Raw genomic sequence first — 12,052 nt, 5'->3', positions numbered from 1 at the left:
CGTCATTTGCTCTCTTAATCTCTAAACTCAAGAAATGACGTTTCCAGCAAACAAATAGATCTCGAATAACAACTTGCGAGATTTTCCTTACATTTGGGTCCTCCTCCTTCTCTTTGTCAAATAGTAAGATCTGCTATATTGAAGATCAACGATTTTTAATGATACTTTTTACTTTGTCAAATCCCATACTAAACACTTTCGTCCGTTAAATTATTGTTCAGAAAATTTAGTGTTATACATCACCTTTATTTCATTTCGTATTTTCTGCTAATGAAATTTTATGTTTAAAAATCAAGAGAGATAAAAAAAATCACATAATTATTGTGAACACCGTTTTTATATACTGAGATAAATTTTATGCACGGAGAGCAATTTTGTAGAAATAAGTTCTGAAAAATTTAGGAATATAGAGATAGAATTTGCGTACTAAAAAAACTACTAGACCCACAGGATTTACCGTGAGAACATGGTTTTGTCCAATTTGGCGGTCAATGACTGTTATTTTTGTTATTTGTAGTTGTACTAATAATACTAAACAGGGGCCAACACGGAATACACTTTCTTCCCATCAGAAAAAGGTTAGATCCCAATAATGGAAGCCAAAAAGTAGGGCATGTTAACTTCGAATGGGTTCAAATTGGTTGATTTTAAGATATAGAATTCATTATAAATGCTTGCAAAATAACACCTTATTTATTGTTTGAACTAAGAACTTGTAGTACTTTTTACATTTAGAGGATATTCTAAAAATTATGTACGCAGCACGCAACCTTTTTTTATCGACTAAAGATACAAGACCAGTTCGTGCAACAAATACCTCGTTATCGACTAATCTGTTACACTAGCTGATGTGTCATATAATATATTCATTATCATTCAGTACATACCGAATTTCCTTTAAGAAGACAACAACGTTATTCTCAACACATCAAAGTAATACACACGTAGTTGAAACGAAATATAATGAACTTGTAATTCAAAGTCACAATTTTTAATTTAAGGCAACATGGAATTTTAGATATTTTATCAATTGATCAGTCGATAACCTAAACACTGGCGTGCGCGACATATATTGTAGGCTCTCCGCCCGTTAAGGATAGGTCTACGTTAGGTCACGGGATAATTTATAATTAATACAACAAAGACAAAATAACACCACCATTTCTCTCTTTCTAACTATTATTATATTTGACGCATCTAGCGTGAAATTGCCAAACAGAAACTGAATGCTTAGGGAAAAGCTGAAATGATTGGCGTTCTTATGTGGCACGTATGAATTTTGCAACACACGACACCAACCTAATATTTTTAAACAGTCTACACTTAACGGACTCAATAGGATTAAATACAAATTACTTACTCGTATTAAATTAACACCATAGATGATGAATACATTTAATCATGCATGTGCCAAAAATTCACCATCATTTTGGATAATCAGACGATAGTACACACAAAAATCTACTTTTACTAGGCATAAGAAAGTTAGATAGTTATGACAGTTACTAGGGGAATTTGATAACTATTCAATAAATGATAGTTAATATTAACTAAGAAAAAAAACAGTATCTTCGTGTGTATTTGGTTTACTAGCTCGGTTCTTCCTGTGTAGTAGATTTTATTGTAAACATAGAAAGAATAAACCGAACATGAAACAGCTACCAAGGGTAGCACTTGTAGAAATTAAAAAGAAAGATTTTTCGAAAGACCTTCGATTTCTTTGCTTCTCTCTCTAACCATAACATAGGTTTATGCCTAGTTGGAGACAAACAAAGTATAGTTTCACACTCCATAACTAAAAGTGAAGAAGCCTCGTATCGTTCATAAATTTATCACGTCAATACACATCTAATTGGAGACTTTTAGAACCTAGTTGTGTAATACACTATTGTTTACTAGGGGATCTCTATTTCTTAATACAGTATCGTTCTAAAAATTTGAATAAATTAATGTCATGCATTTAAAAATATATTAATTAAAAACAACGTCCAATGGTGGTACTGTCAAATTTTGAATTTATTAAAAAACAAAACGACGTTTCGGCCGTTTGGACAACGTCCCGGCCCTCATCAGGTACAAAAATCTCTGACTCTTACGAAAGGGATGTAAAATCGTAATGATTTTATCAAAATATAAAATATAAGTATAAAATCACATTACGATTTTACATCCCTTTCGTAAGAGTCAGAGATTTTTGTACCTGATGAGGGCCGGGACGTTGTCCAAACGGCCGAAACGTCGTTTTGTTTTTTAATAAATTCACAATTTGACAGTACCACCATTGGACGTTGTTTTTAATTATTTACCAACTGTCATTGGACGTTTTATTTGAATTTAAAAATATAATTAAAGAGAGAGAAAGAGGAAGAGATACAAGAAAATGTGTGGAAGAGAAAAAATGTCTTAGCAATACCTCACTCTTTCTTCCTCTCTCTCTCTCTCTCTCTCAACCACGCATTATCTCCCCTTCTATTTTTAGACAAAGCTTTTCCCATTGGGCATGTAGGATATGTTCCGTATTATTTATTATATCATTATATTCTATTTTATGTGTGGTTCAAATTACTTAAGTAAATGAATCATAAAATTGGAACAATAATACTGTATTACACAATTAAATTGACTTCAAAATACTTGACATGTCACTGAATAAAAGTAAAAATATTATTTCAATTATTTCTATCTATATATCCATATGGTGATGACAAGAAACATATAGGTATGTTGTGTTACATACAAGCAGTAACTAATACGTTTAAAATTTTCGGTAAGATCGATTTCCCAATGGTCGATCACTTACCTACTTGTAAACCATTAAAACCTTGAATTAATCACTAATTATATAAACACATACGCGCGCGTGCGTGCGCAAAAAAAATCATTGAATCATGCTCAAATAATCCAGTAAAGGAATTGGAGTTTGATTAATTTAATGTTATAAATACACGAGCAAAGTGGTTTCGGGAGTTTAGTATGATTATATAATCATTAAAATCTTTGCTTTATTTCTAATAGTAAAATGAAATATTTTGTATACAACCTTTGCTCGTTTATTTTAGAAATGTATATTGTTAAAGTAACCAGAATGATCATATATTAGGACATTGTCGGCTACTGAGATATTAACATTGTATTATATATTACATTTACTATATAATTTGTAATATACGTGTATTATTAATAATATTGTTCAAAATTAATTCCTTATAACACAAGAAAATGTAAGAAAATTCATTTTCATAACTAATTATTACACACATTTATTGTACGTGACCAAGTTTTAAGAAGTAAGATTTAAGACGGGTATTTATATTTGTAAATGTTACTATATCTTTTTTTGGACATTCTGAAAAGTGAATTACTCCTCCATTTGAGGTCTCAAAAACTATCCTGTGAGGATGAAGAGTAATAATATGAATAATAATTTAAAATATCCTACGAAATTGCAATCACGATGAAATCAAAATAAAGAGTTTCAAATAATAAGTGCTTTTTTAATGATCTTTCAGACTCTTGTTTACTATATAAAAAAAACATGTCAGGTGCCGTGTCTGTTTAAGAAGTATCTTTATTACTAACAAATAAATGCTATTGAAAAAAATTTATTGTATACAGCGAGGTATTAGTAAACTCGTGTGGATTAACATTAGCTTTCTTGAATAAACTAAAATGTTAAAAATTTGTTTTTTAAGTTCACAAAAAAACGAAGTTGTTGCAACACTTCAAAATGCTGTTCTTACTATTTTTTAGTTACTGAAAAGTCTTAGCGCCTTATATCAAAATATGAAAAAAAAAAAAAAAATTCAACTTATTTCGTAGATCTTTCAGCTTTTTTTCACGGGTTCTGAGATACCAGGTCCTGAACTAATAGAATGCGTGTATATCAGCACATATACATTATGTCTCTTTTTTAACTGGTGCCTGACGCCTGACGTCCTATTATGTTTGGGTTTAAAATTTTAGAAAATTGAATAGGGTACATAAAAGAAATGTTCAGTTTATGAAATGTGTATATACGTCCTCAACGTATGTTCACATGCATAAATAAAAAAACTTCAATTGATTCAAAATACTTTTATTATTAAAAAATTCTGAATAATTTAACTATGAAGAGGTACTATGAAGAGCTCTGATTTCGATACTTCTTCATTGCTGATTCATAAAATATAAAAATAAAGTGATTTTATTTTTATTCTTTTGTAAAAAGATTGCTGGTGCTATCACTGTGTCACGATAAGACATCATTAACATAGCTTGATTTAAAAGTAGTGCTTCAATGAAAATAACAATAGTTTAATATTTTACTCCAAGCGTAAAGAAAATAGATACTTGAATTTTCGCTAACATTTTTATAAACTAAAATTTTCGTGTGAAATCTGAACTCCAGATCTTGAGTAACCGTGCTGTGGTAAACCTTTGTAAAGCAATAAGTATACAATCTAATTCACAATTACTGTTTATGGGATACAAAAAAGGAGGATTGAAGAGCGTTTTAAAACATTTTACATAACCTAGTACATACAAATAAACTTGATGTATCAATGTTCAAATAATGTAAAATAACATGAGCATGTTTATATAGCGAAACGATATTTCTTAATGATATACATAAAATAGAATTTAAGAAAAGTGAGGAATTGTTTAACTATAATTTTTTGCTAGTATATAAATTCTTTGTACAGGCTATTTGGGTTTTCAAGTCTTATAGTATTTTACACAATAATATTAGGTGTGTAGTAAGATTCTTACTCTAATTTTATTTTGTATGTTAAGTTTGTAAATGTATTTAAAAATTTTTTTTTCTCAATTGTAGTAGGGGTCTGATTCAGTCTTTAGATATATGGAATGTAATTCAAGAGTTTTTCGTCAATTTGCCTGGGCTGCATACAAAAATATAACAAAAATTTAAGAAACCACCTCTTTCTCCGCCGGTAAAGTGACAGTCAACTCTAAATCTCTGTTTCTTATACCAAAGGACTGAATTAAATTCTAGCAGGGTTATGTTATTTGTATTCAAATTGAATTTTTTTAAATTAGATATAAGATAAAAGTGACTCCATTCATAAACATCACTTAATATTATAATGCGACTAAAAGGTAATTTTCTAACGTAGTAATTTGTAGCGTAAAACTTATGGTTATTGACTTATATTCGTAGAGGCTAAGTAGTTACATTGATTGAAAAATCAAATTTTTCAATTTTTACATTGTTTTTACTTTTCTAAAAATTACGGAGTTATTCAAAGATAATTAACAGTCAATTCATGTTCATCTTTTATTAACGATAAGAAGGATATACATCTATAGATATGTCAATTGTGCAGTGAAGTGTACTTTTTTGGGGAGTGCAATAAAAATGCGAAAAGTAAAAAAGTTTTTTTGTGTCACTTTATTTTTTCATCTTATTAACATACATGTTTCTAAAGAAGTTCTACTAACTATACTATATACGCTCTAATAGCACACAATATAATACATGAAAAATGTTGAGATACGTAGTTTTTTAAAATTTCTTTACCTGGGATCACCATCTGGATGACAACACTGACTACGATGAAAAACGGTTTAATTGCCCTTTTTAATTTTGTCATTAAATTGGTTGTTCGGCTATTAAGGCTATTTCGTCACGAGAAGCGGTCACTGTCACACAAGGTACTGTAGTAGTTATTAAATAAAGTTAACTCATGTTAAACAAATTACAAGCAAGGTTTTACATTTGGAAGTAAAAAATGTACCCTTTTCTCATTGTCAAATTCGTCTTATACCAATTTATAAACCACCTAATAGAGGCTCATCAATCTGTGAAAGGATATAACTCCTCATATTCCCTCCTCCAAATTTGAAGAAGTATATTGAATTAGGTATTCATAAGGTAAAAAAAGTATTTTGTAGATGAAATTTTACTCACTGTCAGCTTATTTATAATCTACACTTAAAACCCACTTAATGCACTCTAAAGTCCACTCATTTTTTTTTATTCCTCTATGTACTATTTATGTACTCATTACCTATTCTAAATCGTGGAGGGCGTGGATAAGAATGAGTGTGGATAAATTGACTAGTAGACTTGATAGTAGATATGTGTACTTATAAGTGGACAATGAGTGTACCGAGTGTACATGTGATACCAAAACTGTGTACTTATCAGAACCAATAAATTTAGACTTTGGCCAATAATACTGTTAACTTTGATACATTTTATTAAGTAGTAACAACCACGTTGCACATATAAATTATCCATTAATTAATTCTTAATGAATTAGAATAACAATTAACAAGAATAATGTGATTGTCATAATGGTAGATTTTTAATCAAAAATAAAACTAAGAAATAGAATTCAGTCGATTAATTGTCAGTCGATAATTTAACGAATAAAATATTTTTATTTTAAAAACAATAACATAGCTCACAATCATTAAGTGTTTGTAAAAGAAACAAGCATCAGTGATTAGCAGTCGAACTGTTTTCAGCATTAGTTATCAATAAAATGTGCCCTTACATGAGCAAGCATCGGCGATGAGAAACCCAACAGTTTTTTAGTATAATTTCGTACTAAAGTGTGATCTTAGGAGAGCAAGCATTGACAATTACAAAGCCCACAGTTTTAGAGTATTATTTAGTACTAAAATGTGTTCTTAGGTGAGCATTGGTGATTAAAAACCCAACAGTTTTTAAGTATTATGAATTAAAATGTGCCTACATTTAATTTACAAAAAATACGAAGAACCTATTGGATTATTAGCCGCTGATGTTTGCTTGCCTAAGGTCACATTTAATTGATAAATAATGATAACAAACAGGTTGGCTTTAATCCCCGATCTTTACTCGGCTATGGGTACATTTGGATTATTGGAAAAATGTACAAACAATATTTAAATTTATACCTTTTGAGAACACGTACATCAAGTGATCATTTAAAAATTTTATTTCGGTAAACTTATCAGTTTAAGGTGGCTCCTCACTATAAATCCCACAAGAAGTGTAAGCATACTGCAACACAGCTTTTCATTGGCTGTGGAGGTTCTTGACTAAAAATGGATATCTACCTATAGTCCCTTCAAAAAAAGTTCAGTCACATCTACACCGTTGACCTATATCGTACAATACAGTGACCCGAGCAGACGTATGTATACAAAAAGTACATAAGTCAGCCCCGCATTAAATTATTTTCTTAGTTCAGCGTCTCATTTATTTTTATTATAATTACGATTCTCCACATCTCCTATTCATTTTACGTACAACTTTCTGACCAATTCAAACTACGCGGGCTACCGCTCTTCAGTGTAGCAGACGCCCCACACTTTTCATCTGTTCCAGGACTTGCACAGATATCTACTATTTTCACAAAATATCCCATAAAACCCATGGTAATGTCCAAGTACCTGAATGTCGTTGGAAAGATTCTGATTTCTTCTATCTGCTACATAGTTTTTTATTAAGAACTACAGTATCTTTGCTGAGATATCATACAACCTGCGCCACCAATTTGACGACCCTTCATAAGAGGCTATGTTACAGAGTCTATTTTCCAGTTAGTTTTTTTTAACAATTTTGGTGGTGACGAGGTCTAAAATTTTGGGAAAAGACTCCTTGCACCTTCAAGAATCATTCTTTAAAATATCATTTAATACTCCAGTGTTTTGATTTAGTGAAGAGCCACCTTAAATGAATCTTAATCGAATTAATTTAATGAAATTGTATCATTATAAATTAAGAATACGCTATGCCATGCAGTATTATTAAACAAAGATTATATAAATAATTTGATTGCTTTTTAGTGATCTATCATGTCTTTGCATATATGAAAATAACTAATTATTAATTATACATTGCACTATTTAATTAAAAATTTTTCATCGAATAATTTTCTGAACTACTTAATTATTAACTCTTTTTATTTACGTTAATATCCCATATTTTCACATGTTCGTAATGCAACAATGATATTTATTCATTCTGACCTATCTCATGCTATTAGCTCATATAGATCTTACTCAGCGTTTCATGGGTCATTTTGAAACGCCTCGACTCTCCTTTGTCGTCAACTAGTCCTTGTCCACGCTCCCACGTCCAATCTTTTAACCATATCTTTTAAGTTTTCTTTATTGAAATACAACACAATATGTAAACTAAAATTTTCATTTTACGTAACACCTGAGCATTGTTTACTATATATAATTACCCTTGACGTACGCCCTGGTTCCCCAGCTGCTAGCACGTCTTTACTGCGCAGTAGAAGTACGGCTGAGCCCATAACCTGTTGAGATGTAAATCAACATCTGAACGCTAGTATCAAGGATTGAGAAACGCATTCCAGGAAAATAAACACACATTTATTTTATAAAATCACTTTTTCCGCACTAGGGTGGTTTTGGGAGGCTGGTACTTCCTCGGGTGAAAAAGCAGTTTTCCAGAACTCGTTCAAAAAGTCTCCTTTACGAACCTCGTTACGTCCCTCGCCTTCGGCTCGGGCCGCAAACCTCTCCGTTCGCAAACAAAGACTTTTCAAACTCGTAGGAAAACTACTACTATTTACTTCACCTTTATTCTTACTACACTGCACTTTTAACGTTGTTGTTTTCTACTTTTACAAAACAAACTTACTTTAGGAACAATCACTTATACTTTACTAATAAAAAAAATAAATAAATAAAATAAAATCAATCCGTAAGTCAACTCAAAAATGTACATAAAAGCAGATTCTAATTTGTGTAACCAAACTGGACAAGAAACAAAACAGCAGTAGAAAAAGAAGTAGGCACCACTATTAATTTTTTTTTACGAGCGAATACTCTGAACGACTGAGGATACCTTACCTTTAATGCTCATTTGCATATAATTTGATTTTTTTTTTAAGATTACTGAGAGTCAGTCTGGATTCCTATCTGCAATGCTTCCTCACATTTTATAATATTTATAAACATCAAAAAATACTAAACAACCATTAATAAATCTACTTACCTTCTTCGGTGAATAATAACAATCAAATACAATCACTATTTATAGTCCACAGCCTCTATACTGATACAGTGTATCTGTCGGTAAAAAAGGATGGTCAAAAATTTGCTGCCGACCGCAACCTTCAGAGCGCTTCTTTATCAGCGCCACCACCGGCCGAGCTGTGAACTATCGCTAACGTATACATATGATGTATTTATATCAGCGCCTTTCACCTGACGACTCGGGACCCGGGGCGCTTACTTGCCACTAAAAGAATTAACAAAATCTTAAATAATATAAGCGCCTATGACCCGATGACTCTGGGCGCTTACTGGCAACTCTAATAAATAATAAAATCCTAAATAATAACAAAAGCCCCTATCACCCATGACCCGGGGCGCTTACTGGCCACTCTGTTGATTAATAGGTTGTTAATACCACAAGCGCCTATCACTAAATGACCTGGAGCGCTTACTGGTCACTATAATAAATAATAAAATCTTAAATAATAACAAAAGCCCCTATCACCCATGACCCGGGGCGCTTACTGGCTACTCTGTAATATTATAAAATATTATTTAATAACACAAGCCCCTATCACCCATGACCCGGGGCGCTTACTGGCCACTCTATTGTTTAAAAAACGTTAATGTATTTCACAAGCACCTACCACCTGATATCCAGGGGCTCTATTTACAATTAAAGAAAAAAATGATTCTAGACGAGTATGTAGTTAAACAAAATATATTATAAACTATTAATAAACACGAAAGCTTTCATTGATTTATCATAGAGAGAGATATTAGGAAGGGCGATAGTAAATGATTTATTAATAATATTAATTATTAGAAACGCAACGACTCATGACGCAACGTATAATAAAGATAAAGAAATCTTAAAAAGATTTTTAAACTTAAAATCTATTAATTAATAGGCCTTAATAATACTAGGACAATTATATGTTACATCCCTGAAAATACTTTTTCTTTGAACTGATATATGGAAATGTAGCGTCCAAAAGGTACTATTTTATAGGGTTGCGATGTCATCAATTTACTATTTCAATTAATTGTGAAATTTGACAAGGATCTTTGGTAGTAGACGCATGTGTTATCAGTTAATAATTTATTATTTAATAGTGCGGCCAGTAAACGCCCCGGTTTATTGGGTGATAGGTGTTTGTGTATAATTCAAGATTTTATTAATTGTTTTAGTGGCCAGTAAGCGCCCCGGGTCATTGGGTGATAGGCACTTGAGTTATGAGTTAACATTTTATCATTTTGTAATGAGTAAGCGCCCCGGGTCCCAAGTCATCGGGTGATAGGCGCTGGTACTTATACATATGTATCATATGTATACGTCAGCGATAGTTTACGGCTTGGCCGGCGGTGGCGCTGATAACGAATCGCTCTGAAGGTTGCGGTTGGCAGCAAACTTTTGACCATCGCGGCCAAAGCTGCATGCAGGTGCGAAGAAGCCACGATGGCAGCACTAAATAAAAAAAGGGTGGCTGAACGAGACACGTCGGTTGGTGGTAGCTTCTGTCCTATGTACGCAAGTTTTTGTTTTCCAATTGCCGTGTGTTGTCAAATAACGTTTAACGTGTGAGTATACCCTATTGTGTGACAAGTAAGAATCATCATCGTCAAACTCCTGATCGTAATTCTAAATCAATTATTGTCTGTGTGTGAAATAACATGTGTCGTGAGTCACCGCCCCAAACCCAGCCTGCTGCATTTTAACGTTTTGATAAATTTCGATATTTAAAAACTACTAAGAAACATTTCAAATAATTACCTTCAATGCTCGCTTTAATTCTTCAGATTTTTTTTCGACGAATACTGAGACGCAGATTATCTAGGACTTCTACAAGAAAAGACAATACAAGATTTTAAAGACTCTCGTCTTAAAAAAATCAAAATTTGGAGTACGTAAGCGATTTTGGTCTCGTCTTAAACAGTCTTTTGGCTTCCCGCTAGTAAATGTTGATTTTCTTAAATTTAAGTTAAAACATGACTGATAATACTTTCAATCAAATTTGAGGTGAAAGAATAGAGTGAGTTTAGTTTAGCAATCTACTTTAACCCACGGACAAATTGTAAAACAAAATTAAAAGAAAACGAGGTGTGCTTACTTAACAAATATGCTTTAAGAATGTCCACGGACACATAAAGGTACACTGCTAATTCTAAACAGGCTTACCTTGAAAGAAAACGAAGTAAAGGGCAGATCAAGTTTTCTACGTGGGCTTTTCCGCCTATATTTGAAATAAGCAGTCCATCCTTTAAATGTCAACACATAATTTTTCAAGGCTTGATAAAATAAAAATGCAAACTCTCTTTAGAAATGATTATAGTTACAGCATAATTTGCGAGTAGGGGTTAGCACGCGGAGCATGCAGAGGGCAGAGCCCCACTAATATATCTTCCTACATTATATAGTTTTTTTGGCACTGCTGTCCACACCCACCCCACAAGTCCCCCCTCCCACCATCCCCCGCAAAGTACGAGAAAATTCTTTTGTTTTCTCCCTTATTAGAGCAGACTTCATTGGTTCTTAAGCCCCCCCCCGAAAGTTTTTAGGAGTTCCCCTCACACCTACTGTCATAAAAAATCCATAGTAAATTTAAATTTTCTCTACTTTCTACTCTACCTCCTACACCTTAGAATCAGTATTTTTAAATTTTTATTTGAATGACTTAAACATAGGTCTAGGTTTACTTTTATTTCTAAAATAATTCCTCGTAGTTGTATCCTCTCCTAAAAGAATGAGTGTCACGTGACTGTCGACAGAATACGCCGTGATCTAATTGATCGTGAGGGACAAAAGTCGGTGCATTTAAATGTACATATGAGATTAAGTAGACAAGCGCTGGCTAATCGAGGTCATTTTATTCGTTTGAGATTAGACTTATTTTTAAAATTTAATCATTCGTTTTAGATTAAATAATTATTAGAAATATGTTTAATCATAAAAGTTTGGGGTGTTGGCGCATGGGGCGCGTAGGGGGCGAAGCCCCCTAGTAACAATATAAATTACATCTATTTTTCCCCACCGCCCTGGAGGCAATCAGATTTACTTTATACTCATAAATTTAGAACAAATGAATAC

This window comes from Copidosoma floridanum, unplaced genomic scaffold, assembly GCF_036245765.1.
Source record: "Copidosoma floridanum isolate Cflo_tuat_1 unplaced genomic scaffold, Cflo_Japanese_pri ptg000011l, whole genome shotgun sequence".
Classification (NCBI taxonomy): Eukaryota; Metazoa; Arthropoda; class Insecta; order Hymenoptera; family Encyrtidae; genus Copidosoma; species Copidosoma floridanum.
This window is presented reverse-complemented; position numbering follows the sequence as displayed.